The 26,898-nt window shown below is 41.7% G+C and overlaps 1 protein-coding gene across 3 annotated transcripts in view; it reads left to right on the top strand.

The window, feature by feature from the left end:
• The first annotated feature begins 15,645 nt into the window (after positions 1-15,645).
• Positions 15,646-26,898, top strand: part of tncb (tenascin Cb) — a 46,682-nt gene continuing 35,429 nt past the window's right edge. For all 3 annotated transcript variants that reach the window (XM_044362143.1, XM_044362134.1, XM_044362126.1), the window contains exon 1: positions 15,646-15,979. The gene's annotated coding sequence lies outside the window, so the exon portion shown is untranslated. The remainder of the gene's footprint in view (positions 15,980-26,898) is intronic.

The following is a 26,898-nucleotide window of genomic DNA, read 5'->3' as shown; positions in this document are numbered from 1 at the left end:
TTAGCACTCATTCCCACTAGATGTTACTGTACTTTACATTCATGTTTATTTTACCACCTGCTGTGTAATTGGCAGCTCCCAGACTTGGGCTATTTCTGAAATTGCTCCCTATCATGCACAATATGAACCCTCTACCATTTTATTTTAGTATCTGAGTTATGAGTGCCCTCTATATATTCCCTCAATAGAGCGTAAACACAACCTTCTGCTATCAATCCCACATTTTATAGAAACCTGAAGACATGATGTAATACCTTGGGTAGCCTTTATTACCTGGGGCTAGGCCTGCGTAATCGTAACTAGTTTTTCTCTAAATCAATAAAATTCACCAACACTGTTTTCTGATGTAACTTTTTTAACTTTTTAGCTGTAACCTCAGCTGTCTACACCGTGCAACCCTCTATGTCTGGCTATTATGGCAGACATGTCTGATTTAATTGCTACCCCTTAACTTCTTCATGGTCGCAGGATGTGGGCCATGATGTTTAACCCGTGAATGTAGGGTTTATGGGAAGTGCTGTTCATCAAACAGCATTCTGAAATCTGGGATTAACAACAATATTAGATCATCTTCTGAAAATAACCATCCTTGTTGAAACATATTGTTGAGAACAGTTATGTTCCAAGGCTGGACTTTTTTACTATAAATGTCTATAGGTTTTTTTTTTTTTTTATGGAACAGAAGCCAATGCGGAAGTGCAATGCCACCAACGTCAACGCTGCTAGATGCCGGCTTCAATTGACTCCCATTCAGTAAGTGTCATCTTCTCTCTGGAAATACTCAATTTTAGTCAGTTTTTCAATCGCTAAATTCAGGCCCTCTAATTAGTCTGCTAGTGGTCATTTTGGAAATTACTACTCCGTTAATAAGATCTGAAGACTTATAGTAGTAGTCTGCCATATGGGCATTGATTGATAGCTGTGATTGACAGTTGGCTCACCTGCTGACTATTGTCACAATATTTCAGTAAGTGTAATGTTACTTGATTGTGATGCCTGCCCTGTTAGCACAGTTTATCTTGAGCTAATGTTAGTGTGTTCCCAGGAAGCTAGCATTATCCTCAGTCCGAGCTAGTGGGGCATGTTTCCAGGGTGTGTAAGACAACACCCATGCACTCCTTATTTGGAAGATCCTGCCTCCAAACAGAAAAGATAGCACCAACCATATCCTGCAACTCTTCAAATCTGGTCCAGTGCATGTGAGTCCTGTTTGTTACCTCATGACTGCAATCACAACACGGAGTAATGTAGGGCGTGCTCAAGTCACAGATGGCTGAAACAAAGACTAACAACGCCGGCCCCACAGCTGGTTAACTGCTGGTATTGCTGTTGGAATTGGAAGTAACATCACAGGACTTTTCCGCTATCTTGGATTAGTCCGCTTTAGCCATGCTGTGCCAAGCCAACCCTAGATAAAATGCATCTGCATTGCAATGCATTGCAGCCTCACAGCAGGGGATAACTGTGACGCGTTGCCCTGCTGCGGTCCTGCTCACTGGCAGGGCTAACCTATCACGACCCCCCCCCCCCTCCGCCCCTTCAAACAAAAGGTGTGTTGCAAGACTCAACTTGTGTCTGTGCTGGAGACCAGGCCTCTTTCCACGGTCTCTGTGTTCAGCTCTCAGTCTCTGTGGTCTAGTTTCTCTCCTTTGTGCCTGTTTGTACTTTTAGACATCTGCCTTAATTTGCTGTTTCCTGTTCAGCTGTATAGGAGTCATGTTAAGTTACTGCTGATGAAAACCCAGCTTCTTCAGCGGCTTCATTTTAAAAGCTTTTAAATGACAAAATAACGGGAGATTTTTATTGAGAAGAATTTATAGGAAATGAAACGTGTTCATCACCAAATTAGTGGAGCTTCGTTAGTGGCGCTATTCTTCAATAAAAACAACAACATCTGGAGATATTTGGAGCTATTTGGTCAGTGAATCAATTATAAATACTGCCGGGAGGGAACAGCCACAGAGAGATGTTTTTATGAAGAGCGGTAGACAACAGGCTCTTACTGCATTTTCTGCACACAGCACACCTCCAGCAGGTAAACAACGTCTTTACCTTGCTGTGCTGTGTAATGGAAAAACACTAGGAGTGTGCCAGCTTGACCCAAGTGACTACCCCAAACACCGTGGGAACGACATTAATATTAAGTGATACTGATATTAAGTGACAAATTGTTATTAACTGACTAACTAGCTATTTTAGTGCCTAACCATACAGATATTAACAGTACAGATGTGCCAAATGTAGTTTAATCTAGATGTGTTTTTCGTTATTACATCTTTGACCAAATAAGCAAAACAAGCACCATGGACATATATGCTGATTAGCAAAAATACAAAAGTTGGAATGTAGAAATGTTTTACCAGATGAACATATAATATGTAATTTAGAGCAAGAATGAAGCATCACGAGAGGATAATCACCACCATTTAGAAAGCATCACTCAGGCATTTTTTTCCTGCACAGCACAATGATGACGCACAGAATAGTGTGCTAATGGTTCATCTTTGAAGCTGATTGGGAAAAATATAATGGATGTGGAGAGGAGAACATCACTTGGACTTCTCTGCAGCTGCTTAATGTGATTTGTCCAAAGCTGCCTCTTAAGGCCACACTCTCCACTCTATTGTCCGGTGAACCTTCTGCTCTCTGCTGACCCGCCCTGCCCTCACCCCCTCACCTCTATCCATCACAGCTGCTGCCGTTATGATAGACGGGTGTTTTCTCCAGAGGTATAGACTCCCCTTCTTTGGCTCGCAGGTGATTTATCCTGAAACAGATAATACAGGGTAAATAATACAGTGCTTGCTTTTAAATCCTCAAGTCTGACACGTGCTGGGTTTTTTTCATTGTTTGACAAAAGCAAAGAGAGAAGAGACGGGTAAGAGACGGTTATGTAAAGGTAAGAAAGGAGGAAATAAGGATGGAGACTGAAGAAAAAGAGGTAGAGAATAAAAACAGACAAGCCCTCCTCGCAGTGTGTCTGCCTCTAGCTCTACTGCTGGGTAATATAAACAGCAGAGATAAGCTATAAAAGTTAACATCCCCATACCTCAGTTTCCATTAGAAACACCTCTTTCATTGTATTTCTAAGAGAATGGGGCTCATTAAAATTCATTGCGCCACAGTTTCTCTATCAGATATCCTCACAGAGCTTTAATAGCTTTGCAAAACATGGCATTTTTTTAATGCCCTCATCACTATAGCAAATGAAGATATTGTGGACGGCTGTGGCATTGTGACATGACTGAAACAAGAGGTACATTTTCATTCACATTCAGGGACCACCAACAGCCTATCAGAGGCGAGTCCCGAGGTGGGCATCAATCATGGGAGCTCGGGCCAAGCTGCCTTGTGTGCTAACTCTTCTAAAGCAGAGGAAAAGGCTTTGACAAGGGCCCATTATTCAGCAGCTCATCTCCTGTCGCTTCACACATCACCTGTCAGCCTGTCGGCTGGCCTCGTACCCAGAGGTCGCCGTCGGACATCAGTCATGTCACTAACGTCAGAAATCACATCATTACAGCCAGCTATAGACTGTGTTTAACAAGGTGCTCTTAGATGTCACCCTGGAGTGCAGGACAGTAAAGGAGTATCAATAAACTCAACGGATTTTACAGGCGCTTCAATAAAATATAAAATACTTTTCTTTTGAAATAGGACTTTTCTTTCTAACATTTTGGCCACTTGAAGGCTTAACGATAAATCATATCAAGCTTTTATTATGAACATGCCAACAGTTGCCTATTTAAAGTCATGTTTGTGCCCATTTGACGAATGTAAGTCCAATATTAACTTACTCTTTGGGCAGGTAGTGTTCAGTAGGTTTATCAGAGCTTTTTCACTGAAAACAGTTGCCTGCTGATGCTGGAAACAGGGTTAATGAGTTTGGGTAGAGGGAACCAAAACAGTAAAGTTGCCGTAAAACCAAACCATGAGCTGAAAGACACTAAATTGCCTCTTAGAGTTGAGAAGAACTGCAGCTTGTCATTATGAGCTAACCCTTTCACATTACAAACATATGGTCATTTCATCCACTGTAAATAGAAAAATACTGACTAGTGCAGCTTTAAGGTTGATCATGGTCACTGTGAAAGATTGATATAAATACAGAAACATGCGAGATAAAATATTTTGATTATTTTTATTAATTTTGACACTTTTACTCCTGACCAATTACTCCTACCCCCTCCCTAAAAGGTTTTGTGGCTACTTCCCCCCTATTCTGATGAGAATATTCTCAGCACTCTGAATTATACATTTACTTCAATGAAATATATGAAAGGGTACTTCCTGCTCAGAATGCTTCATTAAAATATGTTTAGGTTGGGGACGGAGACGAGACGGTGTTCGGGGAGGGGGTGTTTGGGGGGGTTGGTGTGTGCACATAGAAATGTTTTTTACAAAAAAAAAAAAAAAAATGAAAGTGTGAAGCAGCAAAGGTGGGTGGAAGGGTGGAATTGAAATGGCATTTGTGATAAGGTGACATTTAGAGAAATCTCAACTCCATCTCCTTTGAACGAAAAGGTCTAATCTTGATCCCAGAAAAAAAGGTCTGGCTGTTGCTCATAAGTTGTAGTAGTGATGGAATATACAGCGCTGTGTGAGTCATTTTTCAATTCTGGATCATTTATTTGGTAAAAGAAGCAATTAATAAGCATAGTTTAAGTTTTTAAGGTTTTAGGTTGTGTAAAAAAGTCACAAATACGTACTGTGTAATAAAGTTTGTTGTGATGATCACAGCCAGAGGTCATAGTTCACCCTCCTTTTTATTTGAACTACATCACTGATCAGAGCTAACTGTTGCCATGGAGAAACATGCAATCAGCTGGTGTTCCTCTCCCTTTCAACACCCGTACCCTCCAACTCTGTCCCTTCCTCCGCCTGTAGACAGTATGGGCCCTGTTGTTGTCAGATAGTGACAGAGCATGTGCAGTGTGGGAAGGAGGATCTCAGCTGTTCATCCTGGAGAACTCATCTCCCCTCCCATTCCGGTTCTAGGTGAGCCTCAATACTTCCCCAGACCTCCCTTTCCTTTTGGCTGCCATTACCCAAACTAAGCTCATTTGTCCCCCCCAATAGACCCATGATCTGCCTTTTGTTCGGGCCCCAACCTCCCATTCATGTCCCCCAGGAGAGCAGACAAAAGAGGAAAAGACACAGGCCTGAACCCTTTGCCCAGACAGACTGTGGTAAAGCGACCATAAAGAGATGCTGAGCTTGAATGGAGCTGCGCTGTGACGGGGCACTCCCAAGCTTTAACTATAGCCTCTGTTTGTGAAGATGTCCTCCCCTGTCCGTAACCATGATGTGAGTTGAAGAGAATGCAGGAAACATGCTGCAAATACAGACTATATAAGCAAATACAGAGATGCGCTGTAAATACAGTACAAATAACACAACTAAATACAGAAGACGCGCTACAAATAACAGACAAAACAAGCGAATACAGAAACACACTACAAAATATGGAAAACATAACCAACTTCAGGCAGCACAAACAAACGCAGATAAAACAACCACATATGGAAAACACAAGCAAATTCAGAGAAAATGCAGAAAGACGCCACAAATACAGACAGCACAAGCAAATCTGGAAACATATTTTGTACAGAAAAAAAGACGAGAAAGTTTCCAGGGGCCACTAAACAGTTATGAGAACACACAGACGTGAGTTGTTGTCATGGTTTGTCGTTGGTGTTTGTGTTACTGTTGTTTGGTTGTTTTGTTTTGTTGAAGCACATTCCTTTATTCTTCATGTGTTTCTTAACTTGCCTTTGTTTTATTTCTTTGCCGTGTTTTTCTTTTTTCTTTTCTAAAAACTCGTGTGTTGTTGAATTAGTGAACATATTCTCTTCATTTGCATGTGTTGAGCTCTCAGGGCTACTGTAGAAAACAGTGACTAGTGTGTGAACCCCCGTGTTAGTATGCTGAAAAAGCAAGATACAGGAATTTAAATTATTTTTGCAGCGGTGCAACTTGCTTCTGATGGTAAAATATCAACTCTGGAATCCGTGTTGTCAGATTGAATCCTGCAGCTTACGCTTCTGTTATGGTTTGCGGCACAAATCACATCATATTTAAACCATAAGCTATATTACTGTAGCTTAGGCTTTATAGGCTTGTATGAATACTCTGAACTCCCCGACACGTTAATCTACAAAGCAATAAAGCCTGACATATACAGTGGCTGTGTATCTGTCTCCACCTGTGTGATGTTAAATATGAGCTCGGGTTCAGCTAGGAGACAACGGGTGGGATCTGCCATACTGTTCTATAGGGGCTTCTCTGTACGGCTTAAAATAGAAGAGATAAGGACCGTGTCTCTGGAGGCATCCATGCTGTTACATAGTATTACAAAAAAAAAAACAACAACTATGGGCTGATATGTGTTCCATGTAGAAATGAGGCGTGCAGAATGAGGAGGTTTTGAAATAAGATACCCATTATCTCCTAAAGATGATGTCTGCACATAGAAAGTGATGTTCGCGTGAGAGTAAACATCAATAAGTAAATAACATCCTGGTTTACCATTAAAGATCCACTGTAGCATTTTCCTGATACACAGCGCCTTAACTCAAAGTGATGTGAGGGGAAATTCGCATATCAGCAGTATGCAATGAATTCCCAGTGCAGTCAGGCATGACAAGTGTCTGAAAGTCTGCCCACAGGAAATAACAAACTCACAAGTGAGATAATAAGCTGTTTCATAAACTAGTGAAGTAAATTGTCCTCCCACATATGACAAATTCCCCATCACCGTTTTTACTTATGCATTGCATAAACAAACTGCATCCCCTGCCTTTTCTACTGGGACCTGCTTACAGTGGTGTGATAGACGCTGGTGCATCCCTGCAGTTCGCTGCTTACTGTACTGTATGTTGACACTCAACACTGATGATGATCAAGTGATCCTCATACCTTTCCCACACTTAATGCCAGTGGGAGACAGATTTCTCCCAGCTGACAGTTTGTACAGTAAATGTTACATGAGATTAATATAGCATCAGAGAAAACATGTATGTGTGTTTACAGGAAGCAGGAATTCTGGATATTTTATGGATGGTTCCATCTTGATGCATAGTGAAGGCTGGCATGCTGCTGAAGCAAAGCATAGCTCTTTTGAGTCACTGCCCTTTAAAGTTTGATCGTACTCCTCACTTGCAAGTCGCTTTGGATAAAAGCCAAATGACAAAATGTAAAATCAAACAGTCTATACAACATATGACATCCTCCATCCTTACACCTTCAGTGTGGATAAACATCAGAAAAGGTAGCACAACTCACAGCTCAGCTGTAAAACATGACATTTAAAATTCAAATGAAAGTCAGTCCTGCTTTGCATGCCTTGCAGTTTACAGCTCAGCATTTCCAGTTAATTATACATTTAATCTTGTTATTGAATGCCAAATATTTTTACTGCCAGTGCTTCGAAACTTTTCCAAAATACAGTGTTAAAAATGGAAATCCATCCAGTTAATTGAAACAAAAATGCATGAATGCCTCAAAATCCTGACAAGTTAATCCTAGTTTGACTAACTGAATTGAAGTTGTTGCGTTTGCATATTGTGACAAAGACCTCACTTTCACCTCATATTAACATGCATATCAATATAGAAAATTGTCTAGATTATGACATCTGGTAATAAACTTGTTATCTCAATTCTGCCTGCACTGTTATCAGATTACAATATGCATATTAGGGGGGCAGAGTGTGTAGACTGTCTATCCATATAAGATATCCATGATGCAGGAGTATTGTAACAATGATCTACATGCACTGTTGCACACAGCTTGAAAAAAGTAATTTGTTTTATAAATCTAGTTATGATCAGATTTTGAGCTATCAGGTATCAAAATTAAATTTAATGTATTTATCTGTATCCGATATATAACACTTGGTACACAAATGACATACTGTACATCTACCAGTTGCACCACTTAGGCTAACTAACCAACTTTATTGAACTTTATTGAATGACATACTGTCTAAAAGATAAACAGTTTATTTAGAGTCTGTCACTGTATGATGCAGCTCTCAGGTCTCCTGGCCCCGTGTAACCCTGCAGGAGGACGGAGGAGTTGAATGACAAGAGTCTTGTAACTTTGGCTCACTTGGGTGTCCCTGTGGGTCCCTGTGGGTCCCTGTGGGTTTGTGTGGCATTGCTGTCACTCCTGGGTGAGGTCAGGTGTCAGGGGGTCATTTCACCTAGGAGGTCTTCAGCTCTTACTAGACACATTCCAGTGTGTGCTGTCTGGGAACGGACAAGAAACAGCAGCTTTTTTCAGTCAGATACACTAGCTGTCAAATTCAGACATCCTACAAATGATTTCCTGCCAACACATGAATCATCGCTCCTCTAAATCAAATCAGAATATTTGGTCATTTTACTTTATTTCAAGTCTTATTCGTCATTACTCGTTAACACTCTTCCTTCATGCAGTCTTTCACTTTCATCTCCATCATTTGGATGATCAAAACATTTAACATTGGCTTTCTGTTGCTTAGTTAGGTCACTGGTAATAAAATTCTCCTTCTATCGCTGCTATATTTACACCCTGAAACCTTGAGTCTTTGTGGACAGACAGTCTGGAGGAAAGGGTTTACTTGTCTTGACATTTTCTGTCAGACCTCCGTTTGTTTATAGAGGGACGGTGGCGTTCAGCGCTTAAAATGGGCCATTTATTATGAAAAGACAAATATACATAATTGTGCGAGAGTGGAACAATTGAGGGGTTGGTGTTTTTGGCATGACATGTGGTCGGTAAATCAGTCTGTAGTCTGATAGCGTTGCTTATATTCTATGTCATCTTGTAGCATTAATTGTCTGATCCAGAGAGTTAAAGTACCGCATGTGCTCTGTCAGCTTAAATGACTGCAGCAGTTGTCAAATCTGCAGTCAGGGGGAACAGGGTGCCAAATGTAGCAGCACAAAAGTGACTACTGGGAGGAGAATGGTTATAGGGTCAGAGGTCAGGGACCACAGCACAGATACAAGGTCTTGACATTGTGTTGAGGACGTTTACTGGTCACTTGTAATAGGTGCAGCAGTTGTGACTGTGTGTGGTCCTAAATCTATGGCTCCTCTGCCTTAGCAGTGCACTGTTTGCTTTAGTACAGTATGAACAAAGAGCTGAACAGGCACAGTGTAAAGCTTCTTATATGCACATATTTATGGCACGTATTCTTTCATTTTGCGAAATATACCTCTTTTTTGTTTTCTTCCCAGGAGATGGGAAGATTGATAGTACTCTCATGTTTTTGCATTTAGTACAAAGCTGGAGTCAGGAAGCAGTTAACCTAGCTTAGCATTAGCTGGAGTAGTGGTAGGGGGAAACAAAAGCTTCTTGTTTTGTCTTATTTACATGATGGTTCTTGTTTGTTTTCCCTTTACATGAAAAAAAAGTTAAAAGAATATACAGATGGCTGACAAATTTAAGGAAAAACTGGTCCAGGTCTGAATGCTTGACGCCTACATTGGAGGGATCTGGGGGCTCTGTTATGCTGTGGGGGGCATTTTGCTGGCATGGTTTAGGTCCACTTGTTCCCTTAGAGGGAAGGGTCACTGCTAATCTGAGTCATCACCTTTATCCTATGATGAAACATTTCTATCCTGATGGGAGTGGTCTCTTCCAGGATGACAATGCCCCCATTCACAGGTCACGAGGGGTCACTGAAAGGTTTGATGAATATGAAAATGATGTGAATCATATGCTATGACCTTCACAATCACCAGATCTCAACCCAATTGAACAATTATGGGAGATTTTGGACTGACGTGTTAGACACGTTCTCCACCACCATCATCAAAACACCAGATGAGGGAATATCTTTTTGAAGAACAGTGTTCATCCCTCCAGAAGAGTCCAGAGACTTGTAGAATCAATGTCAAGGCTGAGGAACACCCTTCTTCAAAAAGACATTCCCTCATTTGGTGTTTTGATGATGGTGGATAGCGCTGTCTAATACATTGATCCAAAATCTTCCATAGGTGTTCAACTGGGTTGAGATCTGGTGACTGCGAAGGCCATAGCAGTGACAAGTGGACCCAAACCATGCCAGCAAAATGCCCCCCAAAGCATAACAGAACCACCAGATCCCCTCACTGTAGGGGTCAAGCATTAATTTGTCACCCATCTGTATGTTGGAGTTTTTTCTTGACAAACAACAGTCAGCCATAGGGCTATTTTTGAGATTTCAGGAATCTGCAAACAGATGTGTCTTAACTTCCTTGGATTTTCCTCAAGTGTCACCATGAGGTGAGCCACATTCTCATGAAATTTGGTGCTCCCATTAACATTTACAAGCACGGCTGTGCAGGTACTCACATCATTGTAACATGGTTTTGTTCATATCCATAAAATTCACCCACTATCTTCTGATGTCTGTCTACTGTACAAGCATGACTGAACTAGACTAGACGACCCCACAGACCATAAACCTGTGATGGTCTGGAGCTGATGGAACATGTAATTTGTCAAAAGCCACGAAAAATATATTTTGACATACTGTTGAGTAAGTTCATGTTCCAAGGCTGGATTTTTTATTTATGTTAGTGCAAACGTCAACGGGGTTTGAATGAGGTTTTCTTACTTCTAGGACAGAACCCAAAAGTTTTGCTTTCACTTTGCCTCTCTATACTCACAATATTAACGACATTCCCACCATGTTTAGTACTTATTAGCAAATGTTAGCTAATTTGCTGCAAAACAGCATATAAGCATTGTCATTGTGAGCATGTTAGCATGCCTCACAGAGTTGCTAGCTTGGCTGTAGATTCTTAATCTTGTTCCATTACTAATATAAAATCATTTACTTAATGACATGACAGTGATATTTCTCTCTGAAAGATGGCAAATTAAGATATTTTACAAGAAGTTGAACAATTCCTTGAATTCTTGGTTGCTTGATTTCCACCTCATTCAGGTTTCTCCAGTCAGAGATCTCAAGCCTGTTTCTCTGACCTCTAAACTACAATCCTTCTTATATTAAGCAATTTCTATTACAAATATCATGCAACCAGCTACACAAACAGCTGCAGAGAAGAAAAACAGAAACACTTGGCTTCTCTGTGCCTCTGTGCCTCATGAAAGCTATCATGAGGCCCCGTGGTATGAATTATGGATCACTGCTAATAGGCTGTTTCTCCCTTGTTTAACTTACTGTGGCCACAGGCTTATGTCTGATGGCTGCCTCCACTTGGACTCCCTACCTCAGTGCTCATCACCAACATTATATCTCCCATCACTGACTTATTGTCTCATTATTGCATTTGAAAGGCAGGAGAATCAGTAGCTCGGGGAGGAAGATACAGACTGGTTCTCTGTCCAAGTGACCCTCCCTGAGGACTTAACCCACACCGTCCCACCTCGCTGCTGCATAATGGATGAAGGACAGACATTGGGAAGGAGGAGGAGGAATGGGAGCGGGGCCCTTATTACCTTGTGATTCATTTTTAATGAGGTAAACAGGTCTTTCCAGGTCACCTGCAAGCTCACACACACCCATGGCAGGTGGCGTGTCTTCCCTATTGGCTGCCTTATTGCTGCCGGCTTTGACATCCTCCATGGCTGCAGGGGCTCCATAGTATAATTAGGTCTCACTGTCATTGACAGAATGTGTCTCACTTCCCACAGAGTCCCTTTCCTTCAAGTTAGATGCCACCAATTATACAGTGTCAAAAAGACCTTATTATAAGTGCTCCAGGCAACCTTTGCCTCAGTTTTTGTCTTGCTGCCGCTAGATTAAGTTTTCTAGCAATGAGTTATACACTGTGAATACTGCCGCCACAATTAAGTTTTTGTATATTCTTTCATAATTGATTTCATTGCACTTTGCGGCTCATAAATTGAATTTTAAATAGGTTATGTATTGGAAACCTGTTTTTGAAAATAGCCTGTCCTTTTGCAGTCCCTGGCGGTATTTCCAACCTTATGCAACATCAACCCTGTAACACTCAGTGCAGGTAGTGTTCTCTCTGTTTGCCTGGCATGCTATTATAGCATTTTTTCTGTCTGTGTATATATTAAATGACAGCCGATAAAACTGAACATTGTTGCGCTCTAATGGAACTAAAATGGGCTCCCACAAGCAGACGTCTGGTTCCGCAGTGGCAGAAATTGGTTGACAGGCGAGGATGCACGAACGGGGGTGTCATCTGGGAAATCAATCCCGCTCAGTTCAGTTGCTCTGAAAGTCGGTGAACAGGTACGCCTTCGCAAACAGGGAGGTGGAGAACTCCCACAGCAATTCCCTGCGAAGCCTGGCGAGGCTGTGAAGGAAGGAGAGAGAAAGAGAGTGCGACAGGAAGGTGAGAACAGGAACAGATGGAGAGATGCAGGGAATCTACATTTACAGTCACAGTCATTCAAAACAGGTGCTATACATAGCCAAGCTTTCAACCCATCATCTCAAACTAAATGATATCATTACAGCCAGAAGTCATTAAAAAAAGATCTTTTTCCCCAGACTGTATAGATTTCCTCCCTCTCCCTGGAGAGCGGGGATGAAAATGAATTTAGGGCCCCTCAAGTCATTGAATTTGCTTTTTTATCACCCAATAGCTGTGCTACATATGTGCCATTGTGCTGTATATAGGATTAGAGAGGATCTTTTCTGCCTGACTGGCTACCAGCTCTCAGCAACAAGATGAGGATCATTTCCCCTGCTGAGAAAAGCTCCACTCAGCCTGGACGAAATCCTCAGCACACCACCAATCTTTATCAACGAGTGGGGAATTTGAGATTGGAAGAGTATATTTCCCTGAAGGGTGTTTCAGAAAAGTTAGAAAAAGATATATTTATTTAGCTTCAAAATGACACCCATGGACCTGCACCATTAGCAGCTTTCAAAGTTTGCTCAAGAAATTCCACTTGTACCGAGCAGCTGTTTTATGACAACAAGCATAAAGGAAACCGATATTTGTGAAGGTCTCATCGCTCCACCGCCATCATCAGCCCTGTATGATCAGACTGAGGGGTCATATTCTGACTTAATGAGTGTCACGCCATCTTCCACACCGCCTCTCATGGAAGATCTTTTGATGCACATTTCATCGGCTTTTGAAGTCTGCAGGGGTTTTTTCCCCCCTCAGAACGAGGAGCTGTGTGGCGCTGGATCCTCCCGAGCTCTTTGTTCCTGTGTTTATTTGAGGCGGTTCTGCCTGTTTACAACAGAACGCAGAACGACTTGGTAATTGCAACCAGCATACGTTTAGTTCCTGGAGCAAAAACTGTGATCAAGAGATGGTTACAGACATGACTGATCCAGCGTGTCGGGTTCCCCCTCAGTGGTCATTGCCTGAGCGTTTGTATGGATGAGTTGGTGGCAAAAAAGCCACCATAGAAGTATTCTATCAACATAATCGTCACAATAACATATAAATCTGTTAGACTTTGACATTCAAGAAGTGACTAAGGTTAATGGTGGCCAAACAGGTGTGCAATTTCCAGAATATCACTCAAACTCAAAGAAATTGCAGCAATAATCCTTAATATTTTCATTACATCAAACACCATTTTTAACATTATTTATGTATTTGCATTCTCTAACTGCTTCTCTTAAGTCATTTTATCAGTACTGGCAGCCTTTCCTGTGTACACTAGGATTCACTTTGCGTACCCGCACACAAAGGATTTGCAAGAAACGATTTGTGCATGAACTGGAACGTTACGCTGAAGGCCACAGCCGGCGCCGGGCGTTGGGAAAAGGAGGTCACAGTGACTGTCTTCTCTATGCTGGAATTAGAATACTGCCCAATAATGACATGAACACTAGGGAACAACAACTGAGCATCAGAGGCAGCGATTGCTATTATATTTAGCGATCTTATCCCATGTAGCGTGTCATCGGCTCTTCCACTTCTCGCTCATCAGAACTTCTATTTGTGTGTAAATATTGTGTACGAAACAACCGATGACATTTTCCAACAATTCTTTGTGAGATTGCGCCAAGCAGCACTTTGTTTTTTAGTTGTATTTGTAGTTTTGGATACAAGGGACATACAAAACATGAATCTTAGAAACTATGGCAACGATTTCCAATGACCAGAGACTGGATAAGTAAAGACTAAACTTCTTATCCCACCAGTAAGTCACTTTCTCTTTGTCAGTTACTTGGCAAATCACTGCAGAGTTTCCAGACGCTCTCATTTGCATGAAGTTAAAAAAAAATCAACTTTTTGCAAATTACATATTTTAGTGTGTGGTGGTCAGTCCTGCATAGACTGGAATCCTCCAGTGCCTTGTAAAGCAACTTGCTCACTTACCATAGAAAATTAATAGGGGCGAACTCCATGCGGTGGGTACCGCATTCAATGGGTCTTTACTGTAATGAAACATCTGGGAAGCCTCACACAGTCCAAATGAAAAAGACTAGTGTGTCAGATTTTTTAAGTTTGTCCCAGCAGGTACCATGTCCTGATCACCTCTGTGCAGAATGTTATGCAAGCTCATGAAGGACAGCAAGCTACTGGCCGAAGTCCAATGTGCACTCCTGCATATTCTGTTTTTGAATCTTCCTCTGATGCATTTCTGATAGAGTGGCCTCGAGGTGTTTTTGCTGCCCCCAGTGATCAATACGTGCGCCGTTCCTGACAAAACTCTTGATATCTGTATTATACAGGTCTTCACACGCCCACTCAGTTCCTAGTAACTGAAACCAGTACTTGAGTTAGGGTAAGGTCATCGTAAGATTATAACTTTAAGGTGTTTATTAAGGTCACACCAGTTTTCAAAACAGTCAAAATGTATTTCAATTAAATGGTGCAATCACTGGATTTGCTACATCTGTGTGAATATTTTTGCTGAGTTGAACCTTTGTGAACACTGACATGCAAATTCATGCCATTGACTTATAACAAACCATTTTACTAGTGCTAAGGGAAATGAGAGCCAGAGAGTCCAAAATAGAGGAAGCTGTCATTCTTTTAAACTGTTTTGCACCATATCCTTGTCTGTCAGAGTATAAAGTGTTCTAGAAAGAGGAAAGGTTTGCAGACAGTTATGAGATGTGTTGACTATAACTGACTAGTACTAGCATGTTTGCAGCTGGCTCGCATGTTACAGTTGTCCACCGGTGAGTAGTCACGAGGTTGCCAAGCTTCTAGAGCCACATATTCAATGGAGACAAATGAATGAATTTTAGTGTGACGCTTTCTGGTTTGACAGGCTTTTATGCAAACAATCAAAAATAGCAGCACAGATAACTCGACAACATGAAAACTTTCAGTTTGGTTCCATGTTTTTAAGGTTGCTCCAGTACATAACTTTAGTATATTTTTAGAGTATGCTGGGATCTGAATTGCTCTCCTCATCAATCTCACAAAATTGAGCCGAGGCAGTCCCATTTCACTCCCTGCTTTCAAGTTCTTAAATGCTATGTTAATGCAGGCCCTGCATTCACTCATACCTCGCTTTCCATTGGCTTGCCTGCTGCAATTTGCAGCTAATGGTCCACCACCCCCCCTTCACCCACCACCCCCCTACCCTTTCCCCCCCCATTTTCCTCTCCTATTCTCTTTCTCTCAGTCACTCTCTCTCTCTCTTTCCAGCCTTGAGGCGTCCCGTTTCAGCTCCTTCGCTTTGAGTCACAATGCTGTGGAGAGGGTGAATGGGTGGGGGGCATTTAAGAGAGCAGTAGGTGGGAGTGGAGTCTGACCGCAGAGGGTCTACTGTTTAAGAGAAAGGGAATTCTCTCATTCACTCACTCTCTCCCTCTCTCACTCTGCTGCTCTCTACCTCTCTCACCCTCTCTCTCTCGCTCTCTTCTCACTGGCTGCACAACATCAGCCGGCTCTCTAGGTAGGCTGGAGTAAACACTCTAAGAGAACAGAGAGGAGAGGGAAGATGACAGAGCTGTCAGCGCTCTGAGAGATACAGACTGGTGAGAACATTTGTCAGGGCTGGCTGATAAGACTCTCTTCAACACTGCTTCTGCTTAGATTTTCTAATCAGTGGAGAGGCTGCTGGCATTGTGTGTGAGGTAAGTCACCTTCTTTACCTGCATGGTGCTAGTGTATTTGAATAGGAGCAGAATGAATGGGCTGACTGCTTTGTCTAATTAAGATACTTGAGAAAATTGAAGCTGGACAACTTTACAGCTTCGACCACATTCTCTCAGCTTTTTTTCCACTTTTATATAAGTTAATATTAAAACTTTCTAGAGGAATTATTTCCTGTTTTAGTCTCTTTTTGTGGTGATTTGCACCGCATAATTATTCTTATTATCAAGTAATTATCTTTTTTACTTATTTTTTAGTCAGTAAAAAGAGTATCAAAACGCTAATTACAAGTTATGAGAGCCTGAAGTGACATCTTCAGATGACTCTTTTTATCCGACCAACAGTCCAAAACCCCAAATCATGCAGGTTATAATTATATAAACCTGAAGAAAGCTGCAAATCGTCAAAATTTGAGAAGCTGAAACCGACAAATGTTTGGCATTTCTGCTTGATAAATGGCTCGAATGATAATCAATTATCAAAATTGCTGTAGTCTAATTGTCTGTCAATGGAGTACTGTAAATCAATTAATCGACCAATTGCTTCAGCACTGAATGCTATATTCTCACCTCCAATGACAAATGCGGGCAACGTTTGTAATAAAAAGCTTATTTCCATTCATCAAAGCAGCGTCTGTAATTCATCCTCATGTTTTAGTAGCGAGGACTTCAGAGACAGGCTTAATTTTGCTCTTTACTGCATGCACCTGGGTGCCAATTATGTTTTACTCCCAAAGTTTTTCCTCTTGCTGGCTATTTTCAATTTATTACCACAGCAGGTAAAAAATCTTCATCATCTTCAAAGATGTAAGTCTGTAATGATCTACTGAATGATTCTGCTTGCATTAAGGCTGGTGGAACAGCAGAGGAGAGATGGGTAGGGTTAGTGTGTATGTGTGTGTCCGAATGCATGTATATGTGTGTGTGTACGCAGCTAGCCAGAGTAGGTCCAGCTGTACACTTTATGGTTGCCAGCAGACAGTAGGCTTGTGTAACCCAGGAGACAGACAGCTGCTCTGTATTAGATGCTGCTGGTTGGTTCCTCTCCCAGATCTCCAGCATAGACACTGCCAGCTGTAAACTGGCAGCCTCACTGACACACACACACACACTAGCTGTTCATCTCCATGTGCTTCCCAGTCTCCCATCTCCAGGTCAACTTCATTTCTTTGTCAGTTGAATCCCACGGGGAGATAATATGAAGGAGAGGATGTTTGATGGATTAGTAAATAAGCTGGTATTCACTGACATGGATGTTTGACAGCAGATATTTCTGGATTGAAATGCAATTACTCACATTTTTTTCTGTCCATCAGTGTTCTTGATTTTACTTGGAAAAATTTAAAAATGAAATCGAGCCTATGTAATCTTTGCTGAACAGCGGCCACTGTGGCCACAAGTAGCAATTATAGGATAAAACATTAAATATAGTGTAACAGTAGCACAAGTAGAGAAGAGTCATGACTAACATCAGTGAGTTAGCAAACTGACTCAGCGGTATCAGATTGACAGCAATATCTATATGTTTGCTAACTCACTTTAAACTACTGGTCATAAAAGACCAAGTTGTAATTGAGAAAAGGTGCGTTTTACTGTTTATGGTTTCAACTTTCAAATTGTTAGAAAATGAATGTGCTATTTCTACTTTCAAAATTTACAGTCTCACTTTAAAGTTTTTAGCCTCAAACATATTTAACAAGCCTCGGAAACTGTATTTAGACCACAGTGGGACTCCAAAAGTCTTCCCTTGAAGCTAATAAAATTCTTTAAGGTGCATTAGTAGTTCTTTGCGGCAGGATCAATTGCAGGTTTCACAGATTTACACTGCAAAACCCTGAGGCTGTTTGAAGAAAATCGCATCTGCGTGGTACTTGATATTGGAAAACCCCTAGGTACGTCTTAGAGAGAGGGGGAGAGTGGTAAACGGGTGAGTCAGTGAGAAGAGAGAGAAGTGGGTGTGTATGGAGATATGAGGTGGGCTGCGATGGAGGAGACCCACAGGATACCAGGGCAGCGTCTGCTGGATGGTAATTGTGTATGATGAGGAGATGCAAACACAATGAAAGAGCATGGCTGCAACTTCAGGTTCACTGTAGGCTTGTCAAGTTGAATTCATCCATCTGAAAAACCTCTTGTAAGCATTTTGTGTAATTATAGTTTAATTTTACAACTTTCTGATTAACAAACTTGTCTTTTACAAAACATGACACCATGTTGGGATTCTGCTCACATACTGCCTACCTCTGCATAATAGGCGTGCTATCTGCTCATAGTTGGCCGCGCAGGCTTGGTGCATTAATGTTTTATGATGCTTTGGCTACGCATATGAGTAGCCACTGACAGTGACACTCGGCATAACGATGAGTGGGAAACAGGCCTTTGTTTGGACAGCTGTTAGCTCCCAACGCTCCGTGCCCTACAAAGCTCTATGAGAGGGTGACTGTCTTTAACCCCACTTAGCTCCTCCACTGGTGATTGAGAGCAAACAATAATTGTGTGTATTCATGATGACCCACGCTGGGCAAGACTCAGGAGAGATGTTTTGGTTGGTCTAAACGAACGTCATCTTTAATTCAGGCTGATGCAGACTCCCTTTGCTGCCTCCTCTCTTACCCTTCCCATTGTCCCTCTTCTTCACCGTCATTGTTGGTTTCTGGTAAAAATGTCTTGCTGTCTCTAAATGTTGTGGTGTTCCTTGAAATTTTAGCTAGAGTCGACATAATTTATGGGTACATGTTTGGATAATTTCACCTGGACTAAGCTGCCCTGTGGATATGACCACCTGTGCTCCAGATGGTTCTCAATACCTGAATCTAGTAAACTCCAAGACACATACAGCTCCGTAAAACTGAAGATATAATGTTCAGAGAGGAGAGGTTGGCATTTGTAATTTTGGTCAAATGGTAAAAGGAAATCATTGCATCATAAACTAAATTTTAGTATATTGTGGATTAAAGTGTCATTATTATCATTTCAACCAGTTACTTGGAGTATCTTCTGTCTTTTACAAAAGAGCATAAATCATATTTGAAATATTACTCATTTTATGAAAGAAGATGTCACTTTATTGACTTAGTTTCTGATTTAAGCTCATTTGAGTAAAATCCGATTTTAGAAGAGGAATCCTATTTTCTCAGTTCCAAGATTCTGGGCTGGACTTGAGAGGTTGAGAGGCTGCATTAAAGAGTACTCTGCCTTCTTTTCTCCATTGGTTTTGTGTTTAAATAAATATATGTAAGGCTTCGGGATTTACACCAATGAGTGTATTATCCTCACAAAAGTCACTGCAGTCTTTTCCTCTGCCTGGCCCTGTCAGATTAGTCATCAACACAGAACAAAAACCCCCCTCAAAGAAATCCAGTGTTTTAAGCATCCCAGATGGTTTTTAATGTTCCTCTAATGCTAATGTGCAACGGGAAAAGAAGTGGAAGTCTTGGGGTTGTGGGATCCAGGATGCCTTTGAATCGCGCAGCCCTCCATTGGAGGCAGCCAATAGACAAATACATGTGGTAGACACTTCGCTCTGACACTTTGCCTCTACCAGTGACCTCGCACATTGGAATGCATGAGCCATAATGTTCTTGGAACAAGATGGGGGCCCTTTTCGAGAGGGGCAGACAATTTAAATTGGGGAAAATGGCAAAAAACGGAGAAGCCAATGAAGAGCCGACCCCGGGGACCGGGGTCATTAGGCTCATACAAGTGTCTGAATGGAAGGCACTCCCAATTTGGACATGCAACACGCTTCAGGCTTTCATCACAGACAAGGACAAACAGATGTCTGGGTATCACAGCCAACACGCTTGCTTCCATTTCTAGTGGAGAGAAAAAAATCCCTTCTATCCTGTTTGAATGGAAGTAACCAATAAACCTCCAGTGTAAAGTGCTGAAATATGCAGTCTTTGAAAGGCCTTGAAAACTCCTCTAGCATGTTTACTCAGCATTCTTTGGACTTTGTTGAAAAAAAATCTCTCCCTCCAATGTCTGACTTTACCATTCTAGCCACTCTACAATTTGAACGTCTGAGATAAATTCCACATAGAAGGGGGATTTTCTATCGTCATCTTGATTAAAATAGTTTCCTTTGGTAAATAAGAGATGAAATAAGAAACCAGATGGTTCTGGGTCACTAAGTTGATGGTATCTCTCAGCCTGTAGGTCAGCTGAGTAATGCTGTCTGAGAGCTCCACACTCACTGTGTTGCGTCTGGTGTTGATGCCATTTATACCACAAATACACTGGTAACGATTACATGTTCAAAAGCTCACAAGAGGGGACGATCATGCAAAATAAGCCAGTCAAAAGCTCTTTTGAGATTGCAAGGAGATTGCACTCTCACCTTGCAGCTGATTACCTGAGAGGGAAGGTGTTAGTTACATGGTAAGTTTAGATGAGCCCCAGAAGCCGACATCAATACCTCCGTGTAACATTACGACACAGACAGCCAGGTACAAGCCAGATTTTTATAGTAATTGCAGTTCAGTGTGAAAGCTGAGGAGAGGAAGTAGGTAGAACGGACTGCTACGCAATTACAAGTGTCTGGAGAAAACAGCAGGTGGATGTGCTGTAAAGGCTGCACACGAGGCTGCCAAGCCTCCGCACCACACAGGGGTTAGGCTAATAAACAGTAGGTCACCAGCACCCTGCATGTTAAAAAGCTCATGAACAATGACTACCATCCAACCTCTCCATCTGGACCCAGCGCGAACAGCAGCGCAAGACGGAGGCACCGCAGGGGAAGAGCCATAAAGAATATTGATGGGCCTCATGGCGAGCCACGAGTCAAATCACAATGCAGTAAAAACTAAAATTGAGATCTGACTGTCTGCTGCACGATTGACCCAATGAGCACCCTTGTTCGCTTAACATCCGTTTCTCCGTATCTTAGTGTCAAGGTCGGAAATTGGTTTCGGTTGAAGAAATAGACTTTTTTGGGGCGGTATCAGTCAGACATGTCAACTCTGGCTCCAAATCACTCTGGCGGTTCTGTGAGCATGATAGGGCTCAGCCATGGCAGTGCGCTCTCTCTGAGTATCCAGATAAGTGTTTCCGCTGGTATCTTAGATCCAGCCTCCCCGCGTCCGCCTTATCAGCCACAAACACACTAACCTCCACCACTCCCCCGCTATCTGTGTCATCAGATCCAATGGGGTCACAGCGGAGAGCCAATGAGCGCAGCCTCGGTTTGATGAAACCAGTCTTCTTTTCATCCATCAAAAACACTGTATTCCCCATTTTATTTCTCTTTAGCAAGTCAAATCATTATTATTTTATTTCTACCATAAGGGAAATAATGATAGCAGCGAGTGTTGGAGTGAAAATATTGATATGCTTTATTGATTTCATGTCAGTGCCTTCAGTCAGATTTGTCGGGTATGGATGGGGGATAGGAAGATTTTATTCTTCAAAGAGAAAGAACTGAGCAAAACCTCTGTCGGTGGTTGAATGTAACTGTTACATATATTAAATTATAGTTATTACACAGTTTCACATCTAAAACAAACACATTTGCCTGGTTACCATCACTGTGCCATCAGGACCACAGTGAAAATAGTCTATGTGGGTGGATACGACTAGTCATTACAAGTTGTGATTGTACAGCACTCGACATCTTAAAGTCATTTCTATCTATAATTAAGTTATAAAACTCTTTTCTTTGAACAAAAATCTGACAGTACAATGAGAATATATTGCCTGTTTTAAGAAAATTACACATTAAAACTACAATAATTGATTCTTTTTTTGGCAACTTGGTGGCAGCAGAACAAGCTGCAGACACACAGTTTAGCAAACAATTTGCCTATTTACACATCCAGCAGACAAACACCAACATAAGCATCCAGTTAGAGTTGTGTTTCTGGCCACCTGATGAACAAAAGTCTCATATTCATTCTCCTTTTTTTTCTTGAAACCCAAAACGGATGAATTTAATGTGCAGAACTGCAGAGTTGCTTAATAACTCTCTACAGGCTAGTCACTAAAAACGTTCCTGTTCATTTTACACTTAATGATTTGATTCATTGTTAATATAAAATATTGATTAGTGCAGCTTGCAAGACAAAAAGGTGTGGTGATGAAGATCACACATCAGCTATACTTCTATATTTAAAGCATATCAATTCATCTATGAAGCTGGCTCCGTTCCCATAGACATGAAAGAATTGAGCTCAGATCGTTTTTGTTCGTGTTGGTCTGTGAAACGTGTGCTAACCTGCTCACGTCAGACAAGATGACAGATGCTGGAGGACTCTCCGGTGGAGCAAACTGAGAGGAGGCTCATCTTTAGCCAATTAGCTGTGTCCTAATGTCATGGCCTGACCATTTCACAGCCATATTTGAATCAAATCCTGCATTCAGCCAATAGCCTCACATGAAACTGATTACTTCATAGTCTTGTTTTCTAACACTGCACCTCTTCGGCCGTTAACCGAGCAGTTTACTCTTTATTCTGGGGTCTGTTTTTTTTATGGAGTTCAGCACAACAGCGATGGCCATATCAGTCATAAAAGGCGGGAAGAGAAAGATGGTGCGTGTCTCGCAGAGCGTGAGGTGATAAAATTTGAAAAACCTTTTCTGAGAAGCAGCAACAATTGTAGCATTGATCGAGCATCGAGCAGTCAACTCAAGCCACGCTTCTTTCTGGAAATTCATTTCTGTGTTTGATGATTAGAACTCACAGCCGTAGTGCTGTCCTCAGCAACTTGCTATCTCTCTAGCTATGACCTTGGTGGAGATACAGGACCCAAATCAATATTCACCTGCTCTGGCTGAGCTTTCTTTCTTTCACCTTGCAGGCAGGTTGATTGTGATAAATGTTTATCAGCAGATTTCAATATTGGTGGATCTGTGGCTCTTTGGGATATGAGATTGCGTTTTAAAGTGAGATTAGAGGAAGAAGTTTATTTGATTATTCTTGGCACGGCAGTGAGTGTCCGTGACTGCGGCCCATTCCCCGGTCACTTCCCTGTTGCACTGTGACAGTATCTTAAGGTGAAAAGAGCCCCAGACAATAACCCTTCATTCAGTCCATATACCAGCGACCCACATTTGGATTCTGTACCAAAGAAGGCAAGCTGAGTTTTTGTCATGGGTGACCTACAAAACTATGCAAGCTTGATAAATTCTTAAGAAATGAAAAGAAAGCATGTGCATCCTATCAGACCTGTTTAATATACAGTCCTGGGACTTGAGTTGTAGTTATAGTCATTGAATATTTACAGCTTTTACACACCAAGTGGGGCACGCTACTTCATTATTCAGTTTGTTTGTTGTCAAGTTATCAGACGGATGCCGTGTCGTCTTTTCACACTGCTTCCATTAACCGCTGATAGTTAGCAAATCTCTCTTTTCTATTTCTCTTTTCATACAAAAAGCGCTGACAGCACTTCCATGTTGGTCTGCTTTTAGATAACCTAACACACATTGCAGTTGCACAAACTGATAATATTTTGCCTTTCTATTGTGCCAAAACAAATTGCATTTTCTCTTCAGAGTGACTACACAGATAACTACCGCTTAACGCTTGCAGAGAAATAGTTTTTCTGTTCTGATTTATCTTGGAGCTGCCATATGGTGGAGTCTCAGCAAAGGTGAACTACAGTGACATTTAAGTTTGTGAGCACGGGGCCCTGGCTGAGTTTGAAATAAATCCTGAGTTTTGCATATGATGTCTGCAATCCTCCCCCGACAGAAAGTCTACTCATCTTTAAACCAAGTGAAAGTACAACTTTAAAAGATGGGAGACAGTAGGAGGAAATGATAACACTGGTAAAGTAATCATCCACCGGGGATTTGTCCGTTTCCATTGAAACAGCACTGTACAAATGGAAACAAGATCAATGCTCATATTGATAGACCACTATAATAAGACAGATCTTTGCATGCCACGTTGGGCTCTGGGTATCCAGTAGCTTTTGGGGATTTGTGCTGACTGGACCATGCTGGTTTTACTCTTATCTTTATCCTCTTTTTCCTCCTTTGTGTGAAATAAATGCATTCCCTTGATTTACTGAAGGATTAAGGTTCTAGACTTACACAACATGGCTGCGAAAAAAGAAGAAACATCTAGGGACATGCTGGAAAACGCTGTTTCCTGTAAGGACAGATGGAGTTATTGCAGCTTGAACTTGATGGAGGTGCAGTGTTTTTTACATTACACTAATGGCAAAGTCAGGGATGTATGAGAGGCAGACTTATGTAACGAGACACTTCTGTGGATTGTAAATTCTAGACTCTTTGAATGTCACTGTTTCATCTTGACTACACATATGTCAAGAGTATTAACTCTTGCTGAGACAGGGGTGTGCACACCTTTGAAATGCATTTGTAGTAATGTACATAGATATGTTGATATGATATACATGTTTTGATTAGAAGAAAGATAGCACCGGTTGTTTGGTCACACACTTGAAGCAACCTAAAGTTCTCCTGGAAAAATGACTTGCTTCACTGGGCTGCACATAAGCCAATGTGTTCAGGGGTCTTTGGGAGGCGAGATTATAGATCTAAATTTATTTTTTTAAATCTTTCCCTAAACTTCACCAAGTAGTTTTAGTTGTCTATCGCTGGGCATTCAATGTACGGATTATAACCCAAATTGGTTGACCCAACTGGTTGTTAGAAATATTAACTCCTGCCACATTGGTTGTAGTAAGATGTAAGAACAATCAACAATCTGGCTCTTGGATGATTGGTTGGATTTCTGGCACGTCAGAAACTTTGGTCGGCCGTCTTGTGGTTCTTGTCTACATCTTCCAGCCATCTGTGGCTCCAGATCTTTTTTCCTAAGTAATGTTACCTTTCTCCATTTTTGTCAATATTATTGAGGATGAGGTCATCTTGTTTGAATACACTTTATTGGAATTGTCACTGGACAAAACTAACCTGGGGTTTCATGCTTATGTTTTGAGCAAAAACATTGTGTCCGGTCAATTGATCGGTACAGCGTCAGCACAAAAGTCGCAGGTTCTGACTGTGCAGAAAGGCCGTTAACTCTGCTGTCTGCCCAGCTTAAACTAAAACAAACCTTAGAAGTGGCAAATATGAAAACAAATAATGATTCATTTCTGTAAAGGTTATATGAATTCTGGAAGGCACTGACAAACAATGTTGCCTTGGCAATAGGAGTACCAATTTTGAATTTGTTGGTTATAATCCCTGCTAGATATGAAGACCATGATGCATTATTTTTAGGTTTAGGGTCCAGCTTAGGGTTTAGGGTTAGTGGGTGCCCCAATAGGCGTCTGATTGATGCACGCATTCACTTTAATCCCAAAACAACAATACCATAAAATGAATTTAACACTCCTGACAGTGAGAGACCTAATCAGTTTTGAAATGGACCCCAGTTGGATCTTTAAAGCATTTCCAGCACTCCTGTGTGAGATATAAAACTTCAAGTGTTTCCTTAGCACTCATTCAGAACAGGGTAATTTAGATCAGTTGCGACAAATGTGTGTGTGCCAGCAGGTTTTCCCTGGTAAAATTCGGCTCACATTTGACCACAAGGCGGGCAACAAGCTTTGTTGCTGTTTGAGAAGCTAACTATTGAGCAAAACCAAGTGAGGGAATAACAAAGCAGCAGCAGTCAGATTGTATCAAGTCCGTGTCTGCAGTGCCAACAACCAGCTGCATTAGCATAGTGCCAGGGCCACAGGGTGCTCATGAAGGAAGTCCAAACAGAGGGATCAGTTCTGTGTTTCTCAGGGTCACACTCAGATTCTCTTTTTGTCATTGTCTTGCTGCGTATTTAAGAGTAATAGATGGCAGCTAAGCGGAGAAAAAGCCAAATCAAAATATTTCTCAGACTCTGTGGAAGTTTCTTCTCTTCATCTATTTCTGAATAAAGCTTGGTTTTGCCAGAGCCACAGATTTTCACACAAAGCCTGCTTTGGTCTCTCAGGGTTGCCTTGTTCAGAGGTCCATGTGGAGAGCAGCCAGCCTTCAAAGTGAGAAAGCCAACCATCCGCCCAGAACTAAAACCTTAGCAGCAACTCAAAGCAATTTTCTGGCTATTTTGTTGATTTAATCCCTAGTTTGTGATGCTTGGGCACAGCGGTGTGACTGTATTGGAGTGTGTGAGTGGACGTGCATGTGTGACATAGTGTGTTAGCAAGTGAGACAGGAGGGGGTGAAGCTCTTTAGGACCCCTGAGGGCCCAGATCCTCAACGCTCCCATCAGCAAGCTACATTAGCACTTTTACAGTCTACCCATCATGGAGGCGCTCATCCCTGCCTGTCTAATCAGGGGGCTGGGGAGGGTGCAGGGAGGGTGAGGGTGGAGGAGGTGAAGCCGTGGGATCCCTGCAAGCTGAGCTCATCTGTCAGCTCGCCTAATCACACGTCAGGCCAGGATGAGGAGACCGAACACTTCCTGGAATATTACCTGCTGACTGTCAGCCTCCCTGTTTCTGTACACATTAAAATGACTGGTGAAGATGCCCTGTGTTTTCATTGTATCCCACATCAGCTGTAGCACAGAAAATTAAAACCCTTCATACATATTCCACCACAGGGTTGGTATACGCTTTGTATGCCTGGAATCATGCATTATCCAGACATATTCATGTTGGCTGCTAACAGCTGCCATTAACCTTTAGAGCAGCCAAGGCACACATTGGTTTTATTAGAGGTAGGAAATGATTGGTGTCAGCATCTCTGACAAGGTGGGGTAAAAAAGTGCAATTATCTAAACTCTGCCTGAGCCAGACTTTTTTTTTTTTTTAAAGGAAGCCTATTGCTGTGCATGGAATCTATATACATAAGTTTGTCCTCCCATTTGGTTCCAGTACTGACAGACCAAGAGCTTAATTTATGCCTCTCATCACCTTTCTCCATATAAATAACTGGAGACCTGATTATTAGAGGAACAAAATGCTTCAAGAACCACTCCTGTTGCTCAT

The sequence above is a fragment of the Thunnus albacares genome, chromosome 2 (genome assembly GCF_914725855.1).
Source record: "Thunnus albacares chromosome 2, fThuAlb1.1, whole genome shotgun sequence".
NCBI classification, from domain to species: Eukaryota; Metazoa; Chordata; class Actinopteri; order Scombriformes; family Scombridae; genus Thunnus; species Thunnus albacares.
Note: the sequence above shows the minus strand (reverse complement) of the source record. Positions and strands in the feature narration are given on the sequence as shown.